This window comes from Lepisma saccharinum, chromosome 7 (assembly GCF_977018435.1).
Source record: "Lepisma saccharinum chromosome 7, izLepSacc3.1, whole genome shotgun sequence".
Lineage (NCBI taxonomy): Eukaryota > Metazoa > Arthropoda > Insecta > Zygentoma > Lepismatidae > Lepisma > Lepisma saccharinum.
The window spans coordinates 88,204,747-88,219,622 of record NC_139235.1 but is presented as its reverse complement, the minus strand read 5'-3'; the positions used below and the strand labels follow the sequence as shown (position 1 = coordinate 88,219,622).

The 14,876-nt window shown below is 40.8% G+C and overlaps 1 protein-coding gene across 1 annotated transcript in view; it reads left to right on the top strand.

Moving 5' to 3' along the window:
• Positions 1-2,507: 2,507 nt before the first annotated feature.
• Mur89F (Mucin related 89F) overlaps positions 2,508-14,876 on the top strand; it is a 122,125-nt gene continuing 109,756 nt past the window's right edge. Inside the window, exon 1 of the mRNA XM_083125575.1 lies at positions 2,508-2,594. The gene's annotated coding sequence lies outside the window, so the exon portion shown is untranslated. The remainder of the gene's footprint in view (positions 2,595-14,876) is intronic.

The following is a 14,876-nucleotide window of genomic DNA, read 5'->3' as shown; positions in this document are numbered from 1 at the left end:
TCTTCCCTTTTCTCCATCTGTTCTTCTTCCTTCCGTGTGTATCTTTTTCCTGTTTCCGCTATTTTACGACACTTTACTATCTTTTTGGCATAATCACGATAAATATTTCTCTTTTTCTCTCTCTCTTTCATTTTTATGTTTCTCTTTCCTTTTATATACTCTTCCTCTTCTCTATACCCTCTCTCTACGTCCCTCTTATCAACTTATCAGCATCCATCTTCATCTTCGCAATTAGCCAAAGTGGCAGAAAAGCGAAGTAAGATAAAGCAAATCAGTCAACATTTGACACAAGCATTCGACTAGTTAAGACTGTGAGTTAGCGTTCCAAAAGGTCCCAGAATGGAATTTTAATCATGGTAAATCGGCCTCCCAGATGGCGCAGTGGTAGCATCGTCGCCTTGCAATCAAGGGGTTTCGAGTTCGATACCCGCTGGAGGCACATAGTGGTTCGGATCCCACTTTAAACCGTAGGCCCAGTCCCGATTAGCCTTACTGTGCATAAAGTGGACTTGAAACAGCAACTCAATCAATCAATACGTCCCTCTTTGCTTCTTTCTGTCCGTAAATGAATAGCATCCCATATTTCAGAGAAGATTTCGCATATAAGTATGGACAATAAGTTTAAGGAACTGTGTGTGACTCTATAGCTAATAAAGTTTCTTATTGGTCATACACCTGCTCAAATAGCCATTCCTCGGAAAATTACCTAGCTCTAATATAATTTAGATAAAGTTACTCATTTTAAAAAGTAACTCAGTTACTCTCACTTTATAAAATGTAACTACAAGATCAGTCACTGTAGCTACAACAGAGGTCATAACTGATAGAATATGCTACATCATGAATCGCAAGCCTATTGTTCTTTTGTTTTCTTTACTAATGACCATCTAAATTTTACAATAATTTTAATTACATTATAATAAACCTCTTATGATCAAAATATAGCAATATAGAGGAAAGACCATTCAAATTAATATGTTATACTTGAAAAAATTACGTTACACGAAACATTTGTCCGTAATATATGCATATAAATGAATACTAACATTATGATCACTAGTGAAAGTTGCTCGTTTCAGGTTAACTACTTGCACCTCTCGTTACCAAAAAAAGTACTTTTAAATACTATATTGAGATAATGCCAATTAATCATTTAATAACTTAGGGACCCGCATCCATATGAAACGCATTCTCGAGTGTAATTTGGGTTGACTATCTGTAAGGAGGCGCATTCTTTTTATCGACATCCAAGTACTACGCCGATTGTATTATCAGCATCTTACCTTATATTGTTCACGAACATAGTACGCGGAATACTCGCTTTTCTGCCACTTTTGGATAATCGCATCGATGAGGATGAGTGAAGAAATTTATGAACGGACTCTCACAAAGAACACCTATGATTGATCGATTTGCTTTATTTGACTTCGCTTTTCCGCCACTTTTGGATGGGGATGAGTGATGATATAATGAAACTAATGAATGGACACTCACAAACATCAATGACCAGGCCGGGATTCGAACCATAGACCCCTGGCGTCGTAGAGCGATGTGCTAACCACTCCGCCGCGGAAGTCGGCTGGGTGCCGCAAGTGTAGCTCGAACTTCCTTATGATACTCCCACCAGTCAAAGCCTTAATGGATGTCACAATTGTAGCAGGGGGTATAGTGTTAACGGCGAAGATGAGAGTGTTCGCGAGTCTTACGGAAATCGAGTCCTTTTAGCCGGTTGAATGAACACCGTGAATGACAGCGAAAGGAAGCGTAAAAAGGCTAATAAAGGAAGCCATTTACAATCCCAGAGACATCCTGCCGACAAGCAGGTGATGCTTTGACGGGTCGTATCGCGGCAGCATTCCCAGTTCAAGCGCGAGTCTTTTAAAACGCCATCCGGGGAGACGCATGGCAAGCCTTATTACTTGCAAATATGACATGTACTGTTAGAGAGACTCGCTGTCGAAGGTCAAGTTCACCAACGTTCGTTCGTACCCGGAGAACAAGTCGAGAATGCCAAATGAAACTCTGGTTCGGTCGCTTCTGCCTCAACCACACAACTCACCGTGCGAAATTTCCTTCAACAAATCCCAGCGGCCAATGGCACGCCGCTAGGAGGAATCCTCCTTCCCCATTGGCCAGTCTCCGGCGCCTCCTTTTTGGCGCTGGGGATTCACATGAACGCAAAACACGCAAATGGAGAACGCATTAGCCCGTAACAATTACAATATCGGCAAAAGAACTGCTAATTTCGACTTTCGATACCCAATAATCCCACGCTCCACTGTCCACGGTACGACAGCCCGCGGCACCAGAAGACTTACTGGACATCCAAATCACTGGACGAGAGTCAAAAATTCACAAACATAATGCTACACCGGGTACCTCGGTCCCTAAAGTCAGAATCCGGCAAAAAACATCCTGCTGTGACGTCACTGGCGAACTTTGTTGCACTGGTCGCTGCGAGCAGGCGGGGTTATAAGAAGGACTGGCGCATGGAGTCCAGGATTAATTCTTGCTCCAAAATTGCCCGATAGTGTGTTTGGTGGCGTGCTAGGATTCGGTGTACAAGGGACCAGTGCTTGTGTATACAGTGGCCTGTGAGTAACCTTATGCAGTTATGATGCTGCCTTTATGTTAGCGCCATGGATATTTGTTGTTTGTAATTCTAATTTTGTTTATCCAAGCAGTGACTTACTGATTGAGACTTCTTGGCACCGTATTCACTCAAGGATAGCCTACTCTTTTCACGTAACGTTCGTCAAAATTTCGTTTTCGCGTTTCTATCTTGCAACACAATCATGTATTTATCAAAATCAGTTTCGTTAAGGTCCACTATTCCACACATAACTCGAAATGCGCACAGTTAAACGTGTGATTTTGGTCTGATGTTCTCAAATTATGTATTACTGGAACAGCAGCTGATAAAAACTTCATTTGATGCATTTCTGCGTGTATTTTGATGCATTGAAAATGCATCCATGGCAGTTTATGCATTTTAATGTGTTATTGAAGCAAACATATTTGTATGATCTGACGCACTTTGGGCCTTGTGTGTATGTACATAAAGGTTAATCGAGACTGGGTAGCTACATATACCAACTTTAAGGAAAATAGTGTCTCCACCAGAAATTTAACCAGGGACCTCTTTATTACTATTTGATAGCCTTAGTTACGTACGTTATCCAGGGAAGCCTCAATGTATTCTATTCAATTTCATTTTATACATTGTAATAATCGGGAATAGCTTTACAGTGTAACTAGCAAGGTGATGACAGGTGAAAATCGAACCCATGTCCTCTTGATTGCAGAACGATTTCGAGGAAGCTGGATGACCTGCTTGTCAACGATTCTAAAAAAGATTGAAATCAGAATGATTTTACTTTGCTGCAAATGTGATAGAAGATGTGTGAAATGTATGTTTTCTGCACACTCAAGATACCTTGAAAAGCTTCAGTATCGACTACATTGTCGATTTAGGAGCGATTGGCCCGCTTAAAGTTACGAAATAGGCACTGTTGGTATGTTGAAGCGAAAAATATAAAAACGAAACTATGCAGTCTCTGAAACAAGCAAAAAACTGTGATGAATAAATCGCTTCCTCGCTTTGCGTGTTTTCGCTCAATCGGTTTAGAACAGTATAAGCGAGGAAGTGAATGCAGAACACTCTCGTTTGTGGCTCATCATATGGAGCACGGAGGCTATCCCACAGCCTCTGGGGATGCATGCCTCCCCTTTCCAGGTCACGGTCAGCTTTTTCCTTGTGTTTTCACTTGATTCCTCGTTTGCAGGAACTCGTTCTGGAAAGTGAAAACTCGAACGTTTGCCTCGAACTGGAACGAACGCTAATTGTGTCTCGGGAGTACCTTATGGAAAATTTACGTCATTCTGTAACGCGAGTAACCCTGGTTGTAAACAAATAAGAGCGTCCTAATCGCCATGGCTGACATAACGTACTTTTACACGCCAAAGCTAATTTGTTAACGGTTGCAAAATCCAGTGTGTTGTCTTTCCATTTTTTCCCCAGTAGCAGAGCCTAACAGGAGACATTAGAATGGTGGTAGCATTGGCATTGAGAATTGGCTGAACTTTCTTGAGTAGTATTCATCAAGTGAAGCCATATTCCTTCGCCAGAGAACACTTGCGAATATGCATGTTCATTTTTTCAACCGTTGAGGCCACAGTAATATTCGATACGTGATCTTCAAGACCCGTTCATTACTGGTGTGGTTTCGTAGGTACGTAAATATCTTTCTTGCTGGTCTTAGATATAATGGTTCATTAACTACATTAATTCCTTTTTCCTAAGATGAATTTCTTTGAAAAGCTTTAGCATCAACCATGAGCGTCGTTACCAAGTTTTTGGAGGTGCATATTGTGTGGAATACACCAATATGTTCCATGTATACAATTCATTCTTAGTGATTTTTTTTAATAGGGGTGCGTCCATCCTAATGACGCTTGTGGCATGAACTAAAATATTATCTATTAGCAATCTCATACACTAGCTTACGAGGGGATTTTTTAAGAGGGTCTTGGATTGTAAAAGGCGTTTTATGTAGGGGCAAGATACAAGATCAAATATTTCGTAATTTGCCATTTTCCTGATGTTAAGAGAACTGTAGGAAGGCCAAGACGAAGATGGAGGGATAATGTTGAGATGAACCTGAGGGAAATCGGTGAGGATGGGAAAGATTGGATTGATCTTGCCCAGGATAGGAACAGATGGAAGGCTTATGTTGCTCCAGCCATAAACCTTCGGGTTTAAGAATGCTAGATAGTTAGATAGTAATTTACCATTATTCCGGGATGGGATGTAGCACATCAGCTCCCCCATGTGTACGCGAATGAAATCATGTATAAATTTGGTAATGTTACGAAAACGTAATAGTCTAGACAAGAGAAAGAGAATATTGTTGGCAGCCTAGTAGCTCATTCGGCATGCTTGTTGAATGTAGCGCTTACAAGACACTGAAAATAATTTACAACTATAGTACAATTCTGAATAATTGAACCCCACCATTAGCTGTATTTTACAAGTCACTGTATAGCCAAAAGTCACTGGGCACCCACTGCTGTTTCAAATACACCAGCCAGGTAACTAATAAGATGTGACCTCCCTTCACTATTATTACAGCATTTACTCTTCGGGGCAGGCTTTCCACTAAGTTCTGGTATATTGCTGGTGGATTTTTTTCCATTCGTTCTGTAGCCTCGTGAATAGTTAATGGGTGGTTTTCGGTCGAGTGGGCCAGGCACGCAATCAAAGCTCCAATTCATCTCAGAGATGTTCTATGGGGTTCCAATCGGGGCTTCGAGCGGGCCAGCTAAGCACATTCACCTGATTGTCCTCAAACCACGATGCAATGGATCTTGCTTTATGGACAAGGGCATTATCGTGCTGATAGAGAAAAGGGCCCATTCCAAACTATTGCCACAGTGTGGGAAGCATATTGTCTAAGATGTCCTCATAAACACCACTGCTCATGTTTCCATTGACCAAAACTAATGGAAGAGCCCAAACCAGGAAAAACAGCCCCAGACCATGACACTTGGGTGTCCGGTGACTTTTGGCTACATAGTGTATACTTCTATAGTGTATAATTTTAGCTTCCATTGCTTTATCTCTTCTGTACAACTGTACAACTTTCAGAAATGTATTCAGATTGTTTGCGCAGCTTATCATAATTCGTTTGTCCTACTGCTTGAATACAATACACTTTGTGGCGTGTGCAGATAGGAAGAAAAGTTTTCAGTCAGCATTGAATACTGTGTGTACGTACAGAACTTGTAATGCATCACAAAAAGTGCATCAACTGACACAGTTAAGCGTGTAATTTTGTTTTATCTTAAATGCGTCGACTGATGCATTTTTAATGCATCAAGCGGAACAGCAGATATAAAAGTATACTTTGATGCATTTCTTTCTGAATTTTAATGCATCAATAATGCATAATTCGCAGGTAGTGCACTTTAATGTGTTTCTGGAGTCAACATATTTGTGTCAATTGACATATTTCGGATTCTGTGTGTAAATGCAATGCATTTATCAGATCCGAAAGTAAGAGCTCTCATGACTGGTCCATGTGATGCTTTCTGTCAGTCTCCTGATTTCTGTTGCAATGTTAAGCTCATTTTGCAAGAACTGCTTGATAGATAACTTTTGTGTGAATCTTCTTATCCTCTTTATGTCCTACTGAAAATTCTAACCAATTCTTACAATTTGTGATTGGAATGGAGTAAACATTTACTACACAAACCTCTTAGTATCATTGACAATATCAAACCAGATGCCCTCATCTTTCTGGTCTCGAAAGCCAGAAAACAGAGGCTATAGGACTTGCTACGCTGACCACGAAACACCTAGACAAGAAAGTTTGGCATGCCTTGACCCTACAAGGGCTCTTGTTCCACGGAGTTTCTGATTCTTCACCTATTACCTATTCCTTGCAAGTCCATCTTGACATTATCCCCAATCATGGCCTTGGTCTTCACCCAATCCTTTGACCGTCATGTTTATACCATGTTATCCGAACTTGACTCTTTATTGGTGCACGTGACTTACCTATTGAAGTCCACTTTACCTGATTATTCTAATTAGGTTAGGTGATACATAAAGCTGGGTGAGCTCGTTATTTGGAATTAATCTCTTTCTGGCTCTGTGTTCCAAATAACTCAAAGATCACTCAGATAAGAAAGGATTAATTCAGATGAATGAACTTGCGTTGCAATCAGGACGACCTTGATGTGATACAAGATGCTTCTGCGAAAAAGTTAAAAGGACAAAAAAATATTCACGTTTCGTTCAATTTGCTCTAACTGGTTTGGAGATGCTCCAGCGGATATTGACTCTGTAACGAAATCCTTCAGTCTGAAGATCTGAAGTTTCTATTCTTTCAGGTCTATTAACGTCGCCTTCACGTTCACTGAGTAGTGGAATTTTAATTTTTCCGTTAAATAATTCACTGTGGATTTAGAGAAAACATTAAGTATATTGTTTTAGGGTCATTGCTTCCATAATACACTAACTCTCTAGCCTTCTTAAACCCGAAGGTTTATGGCTGCAGCAACACAAGCCTTCCATCTGTCCCTATCCTGAGCAAGATCAATCCAATCTTTTCCTTCCTTACCGATTTCCTTTAGGTCCATCTCAACGTTATCCCTCCATCATCGTCTTGACCTTCCTACAGGTCTCTTACCATCAGGTTTCCCAACAAGAATCCTGTAAACTCTTCTTTCCTCGCCCATTCGTGTCACATGGCCTGTCCATTTAAGTCTTCTTGACTTAACCATTGTAATAATATCTGGAGATGAATACAAATTATGCAGTTCAAATTATGTAACGCTCTCCACTCACCTGTCACTTCATTCCTTTTAGGTCTAAATATTTTACACATTTCAAAATAATGAATAATTAACGGAATGTTTCATAATACACTCCATTAAAAATACATGCTATTCAGTAAACGTTTACTATGGTCGTATGTGCTGTTCTTTTAATTATTATTATTTTAATAACGTGGTTGTTTTGACACTTATTACCTACACAGGCGTCATCACAGAAGGGGCTGTGGTAGGCCCTAACCCACACTTCTGCCTACCCAGTTGGCCTAAATGAAAAAATGTCAAACATCAACAAAAATTTTGACGAGAGAGCTCGAAAGAAAGAAGAAATGGAGACAGAAAAGAATGGGAGAAATAGAAAGAGACGAGAAATAATTGGAGAGAAAGCGAAGAGGTTAGAAGGAGAGAATGAAAGAGGGGGACAAAGTGAGGAGGAGAATGAGAGAGGTAAAGGAATGATAGAGAAAGAGGAAAGTAAAAAAGAACTATCGAGAATGATAGTTGAAGGAAAAGGAAGAGAATCTCCCTTGATTATTGATGATGTCACTGAATGGCAATGGTGGATTCAGTAGACTAGCCGTTAGTGTAATGCCATTTCAATGGGTTCGAATCCCGGGAAATGTATACATGCTCTTTCCGTGTTTGCTCCGTTCTATCACACCAGAACCAAAAACGTAATTGACACAAATATGTTGACTCTAGTAACACATTAAAGTGCCTTAAAATACAGAGAGCTTGCTTCATTGTTCGATTTGGATTTTACTTTGCATTTCTGACGACCTCCGTGGCTGAGTGGTTAGCACAGCGCACTAGAACGTATCCAGGCCTGGACAAGGGTGTTCTTTGTGAGTGCAATTTCATCATTTCATCATTCATCCTCATTGTCGCGATCAACCATGGCAGAAAAGCGACGTTAAATAACAAAAAAATACACAATATTTACAAACCACATTGCTTTATTCTATATGAAAGGCTTTGGAGCCCTCCATAAATATTTAATTTGGATGAGAAAGTCCTACTTTACGTGTGTAGTACTATTCCAGTGATGTTTGTTCGTTTGATTTGAGATTCAAGTTAACATTATGCACACGTTGGCTAATGGGGACTGGACCTACAGGTTAAAGTGCGATCCGAACAACTGTGCAATGTGCCTCCAGCGGGAGTCGAACCCAAGACTCCTTGACTAGAAACAATCCATTGTGGTGGAGTGGTTAGCTTATCGCGTTACGACTCCAAGGGTCCCAGGTTCGAATCCCGGCCTGGGCATGGCTGTTCTTTGCGAGTGTCACTTCATCATTATCATCACTCATCCTCAGATTCGCTATTAGCCAAAAGTGGCTGAAAAGTGAAGTAAAATAAACCAAATGAATGAATCATGTAATACACCTTGGTTCGCATTTTGGAAACGAACGAGTCTCTGGCATCTGGACTAACAGCCACTATAATTCTCGGGGGGGGGGGGGGACTCGTGTTGTGTTGTCCAGAAATGTTTGTAACTGTCTCTTCATCCATCTCATCTTGTCATCACTCATCCTCATCGTCGCGAATAGCGAATAGGGGAAGAAAAGCGACGCTAAATAACAGAAATAATGCAAAATTTATAAGTACCACAAGTACCACACTTCTTTGCTGTATACAAAAGGATTTCAGCGCTACATAAATATTTAATTAGGAAAAAAGGTGCTACGTTTTGATGACTGAGGTCCTAATATTAATCCGATGAACCCATGACTAATTCTGAGTAAGGATGAGCGCTGGACTGGACCATAATACATTTCGCTTTACATTTACGACCTGCATGAGTCACGGAATACAGGATGATGCCCAGAACACGACCGCGAATGTCAAGGTTGAATTACCGATGGCGCATCGTTTATGTAACTGATGCTGGGTGTAGCCCTTTGATGCCGCAACGGTAAATGAGATGCAGGCGTAACAGGTCAGAGACCATTGTGTCCGATCGTGGAATCTCGTTCCCCCACGTCGAGACTTCGATCTCCTTATTTCGAAGAGCCGAGGGGAACAATGCTAGTGTGTCAGACGCGTAGATGTCGGTTTGCGAAGATTCCGAATTCAGATGACCCAGTGGATGGATCTTGACTCCGTAATGCAAAACGTGGTTGTTGGGAGAGTGCTGGGTGCGGAGAAATGCGAGTAGGAAATGGAGAGCAAGTTCAGGGCTGGATATCCCCCCCCCCTTCCTCTCTCGGTCTCCGACGTATAGGTCAAGTTCGAAAGGCTAGCTTGTTTACTGTGAGGTGCTCTGCGGAATAGGGAATAAGGAATGGAACAGCGGGCAACTGGGTGCCCACAGAACTAGGCTTGATCGAATTGCTGTACTCTCGAGTCAGGGTTCCTGCACCTGTTTCTCTCTCTGCGTATGGAGCGACTTGTTTTCAATCCATCCATCACGCACATATCTAGAAAAATATTTCTGGAGTTTCCGATTAATTGATTGACTGATTGACTTGGTTTATTTTACTTCACATGATTGTTCACTACAATCAAATTATTTTAAAAATATCGATCATATATTTAGATTTACCAAACAATTAAAGGTTAGTTAAAGCTACCAAATAGTTTGTTTTTGATTGTCATAAATTTTAACCAATGTGTTTCGTTGATTGATTTGGTTAATTTTACTTCGCAAATCAATGAATTCACTCATCCTATCCGTCATCCAATCTATTGTTCTTCTCTCTATGGAATTTATGATTCATCTTCTAGAGGGTGTCGATTTGATTTAGTTTATTTAACGCCACTTTTCTGCCACTTTGGTATAATTGGACGATGAAGATGACATGGCGCGGTGGCTCAGTCGGTAACGCGTCTAACTACCATGCTAAAGGTCCCGGGTTCGATCCCCGGCCGGTTCAAATCCGGGAACTTTTCTAAGGATGGAAGCGGCCCCGGCGCCCACCCAGCGTCGAATAACATGGGTACCTGGGGGAAACCCTGGGGGTAAAGGCGGTCAGAGGCGTGATGCTGATCACATCACCCCCACTCACGACCGGATCAAGAAAGTGTGGGGCGTTACCCCCACACCCTCTATACGCCTTCATGGCGTGGTGCTATGCACAGGGGAGCACTTTACCTGTTTTGTAGATGACATGGCGATTACATGAAACTCACGGCGGAGGTTCAGGCTAGGGTCCGAACCCGGCATAGTCGGTAGCTAATTCAAGAATCGGTTGCTCAACCACCGAAGTACCACTTGCACTAGACAATGTCGAAAGACAGCCTTGAAATATTAATACATTCACCTTATTCACATCGAAGCAAGTTTCACAATAGTGCTACAACCGGAACATAAATTTAATATTACATTTGAATACATTATAGCCCAATCAACCAATAATAAGCTTTCAAGAAGACTAGTGCTGTCGTAAGCAAGGAATCCAGCGTTCGGTTCCAGTGGTTGCATTTGGCTACTGTAACATTATTGTGGATCTTGTTTCGTTTATCCTTAGCGCATAACCAACAAACTATTAAATAGCACCAATTGATGAGACGGGCAGTAGAGCAAGAAGCTATAATTTATCTTCACAAAATCAGGAACCGAGAACCACCATTTCCTTGAAGTCTTTTACTTCCCTGAGAACTTTTTCCCATTTAAAAAGTTCAATGTTTGTTTTTCTCAGAAGCTCAAGGTCGTTCTTTCAGAGCAGCACTGAGGAATAATTCATCCACATAAATTTAATAAGTGTGAGAATATTCACTTCATTTTAATATGTATTTGATCGTTTATAATAAGGAAGTAGGATTAATGAATATGACGTAAAGAGAATTTGATGTTGAACAAAAAAGGATGGGAAAATTCGGCGGTTTCTTAATTTGCATTTCAATGTTCTTTTGATTACAAAATGAAACTTAAGGCTGTACGAAAAGCAATTTTGTGGTAACGTTTCGATAACAAGATGGCAGCACCGTTGTCAGGCAAGCGAATGCCATGTTGCCGGATCTACGCGTAAATATAATCAAGGGAGATACATACAGGTTGGTCGATCACGTATTCGTTCATGCGAGACGATGTCATGTTTTCAGTAGATTTTTGTTAAACAAATATGAAGAAGTTCAGCAGCGTAGTTTATTATCGTGAAATTAGTTGGGCGTTCTTATTAGCAAAAGAACCACTGTATAAGCAATGGAAAGCATAAATAGACAAGACAAATCCATGGGAAACTGGACTTATATTATTGTACTGCATCGTGGCTTTAATTTAATATTTCTAAGGCAATAAAGAAGACTCAAAGAAAAGCATGGCGAATTCACACACTGCACGGACAAAGGACAGTAACTCCGTGGTTCTCAACTTGCATTTCCAAGTTCTTCTGATTACAAAAAAGAAAAGTGAACTATACGCTGGCTCAGACGATCTCTGGAGCAAGGTCGCACATAGGGTGAGAGAGCGAAATAGTACTCGCGGCTGCGAAAGCTCCAGAGATAGGTGGGACAGGGTATAAGTGCTGGAGGAATAAGTTATGGAGTTGAGCAAACGGAATTAGGCTATGCTCTTGCAAAGCCAACGATAATATGACTGCATGTTCTTTGTAAGTTTCCAAATGGCGAGTGTGGCAAAGTTTAAGCCCACTTTTCTCTCAAGGCTAATAGAGATTCACGTTGTGCAATGTGCCTCCTCTGGGAAGCGAACCCAGGACACTTTCATTATAAGGCAACAACGTTAGCCACTACGCTATCGGGGAAGCCACAAATGATGAGGAGGCTACGTTTTCAACTTAGCACACACATTTGACATAAGGGGTGTAAGGTGTGACACAACCTCTCTTCCACGTAAACCGTGTACCAATTAACTGTAGACCAGGCGAACGAGAACAAGTCTCTGCGCAAGTAGTGACGCGAGACGGCTCCACCAATGAACAGTGAGAGAAACGTGATTGCGTAATGGGCGACAGGAGTTACCCGATTTCCCTGATTCTCTCTGTAAGCGTTGCAAACTTTTGAAAGCGACAATACCGAATGGACATGGCAAACGGACCGTATTTTTGTCTCCAGATCCGTACGATTGGTTTAAGAATTTCTTAGGGAAATATTAGGGATAAAACTGCAAGAGCAAATTTTGAAAAGCCGTGCATTTAGCCTACGGACTAAGGTCTGGATCGTACGCCCGTACATCCCATGAAATTTCCGTACATGTAGTCAGGACCGTACGGTTGGCAACGCTGCGCTTTCACCACTCGATTTTCTGCCGCTATGCGCGGCCCTGCTCAACAGTTAGCTGGGACAGGGTATAGTACATCCTGAACTGTATTTTGCAGCTCTGCTGTCTGCACCTTTGTGGGGCTCGTGTTGTGTTCTGTCCACGTGTGTTTGTGATTGTCCTTTAATCTATTTCATCTTATCAGCAGTCATCATATTCCTCGCGATTAGACAAAGTTGCAGAAAAGCGAAGTAAAATAAAGCAAATCAATCAACATTTGACATGAGCGTTCAACTATTGTGAGTTAGCGTTCCAAAAAGTCACAGAATGGAATTTCAATCATGGTAATGGAAAAGTCTTCACTTGTGGACGGAAGATGTCTCTCTTTCAAAGTTTGTATGTGTCAGTTGAATAACAATAGAGATAATGCGGAATATGCAGCTCTATCAAGTACTAATATAACAATATTGTTTGCAACAATTACGTAACTGTTTTCTTTTATGAAATTTACGACAGTATTTGTAAAATACTTTAATATTATAGATACTGAGGTAAAATCGAATGATCTAATGAATGATTGTAACACACGCACATGCTTTCCGTGAAGCGAGTAGAAATAAACAAACCACTATTAGTTCATTGAACTCTACAGCCTAGTAATAACTATTGTCTATTTTGGGGGGAGCAGGAAAATGTATTTAAAGTCCTTGCTTTGACCCATTCTCATGCAACAGGTCGGTAGGTGCCGGGGCTTGTCCCGAGTTGATACCTTCCAGGAATCAAGGCCTGCTCGAGGAAAATATATTTAAAGTCCATGCAGAGAGTATGTATCAGGATGTCGCGCGATAAGATGATGGTTTAAGGTGTAGTTGGGATTAATCTGCTGTAAACGTTATCGGATTGTATTTTCTGATGACCGCACTGCAGACTGATACGTCAGATTGATGTACTGCGCAGGCGTCACTAGATTGTTCACCAATAGAACGATCAGAAAGAACTTTCAGCACAGAAAGCCGCGTGATGATGATGCGTGTAGTAGGGGTCACGGGACACGATCGTCTTTTCTCGTGACAATCTCGTTCTGTATTTGTACTTGTAACACACACATTATACGGAGCCATAAAGACGAAGCTGCCCATGACCCAACACATGCTTGACGCATAGCCGTCAAGATAGTTGCATTTGCATTGTATTTTTTCTGGCGACTTTCGTAATAGACTTGCACTAGCGTTGCACAAATCCTAGAATGTCCGTCGCTACCATTTACACTAAGAATCACGGAGTGTTGCAGATTACAAGACAAAGCGTGACAATTGACATACCAGACTTAGCCAGCAGTGCAACTGGACATATACAAGTAATAGAGTGGGGAACACGAAACGTAAGTTGTCCCTTATTTTTTAAATTGAAGGCGTAATATTCGTTTGCTGCATGCAGCGCTCGAAGTGATGGTGATGAGGGAAATTTACGCAGAGCATATCCCCAGCTAGCCCCAAGTTTGGGCCAACCAACCCCTCCTCCAAATAATTTCCACTTCAAGTGTTGACTGCATAATTAACCTTTTATTGATAGTGATGGTAACAATTTGATTATTTTTAACAATGTTACTCGGAAGAAAAACAGAATTCAGCGATAATAGTAATAATTCTTATACGTAGTGGTGCTTCTTGAACGTGATGTGACAAGCCTCACCGATGGCGTAGTGGTAACATCATCGTCTTGTAATCAAGGGGTTCCGGGTTCGATACCCAGTGGCGGGATATAGTGGCCTAACTGTACATAAAGTGGAATTCAAAACAAAATCTCAAACTCGTTCAAAATGACGTATTGATTTCACACAACCAGGAAAGTTGAACTACTCGCATGTGTGAAAAATGCTTGAAACCTAACTCTAATCCTTGTTGTTCTAAAACATATTATTTTGAAATTGTCATCGTCTCTCTAGTGAACAAAATCCACGATTATATTGGAGTTGCGTTCACATCATGAGGGGTGCAATGTGTATTTCCACAGATAAGTATAGGCCTGTGGTATTTCATTTTTAAAAAAACTGCGGCCATATATTTAATCTCCTGCACAGTGGCTCACACCTTTCATATTATTACTATTATTATTATTATTATTATTATTATTCGAGGCTAGAGATCTGTTTTAGCACCGTAAAATCATCATTAACGTATATATGGCTTGCAGGGTTCCACTTACGCATACAAATTTTGTTTCGCATCTCATGTGACGAATACACAGCAGATTTTGTCTTATATAAACAAAATAATGTTCAGCGTTAACTTATTTAACATAATCTAAAATAACGAAATAAAGAAAGAAAGGATAATGAAGGAATTTCTTAAATAATTTGTATATAACCTTTAAACAGTAA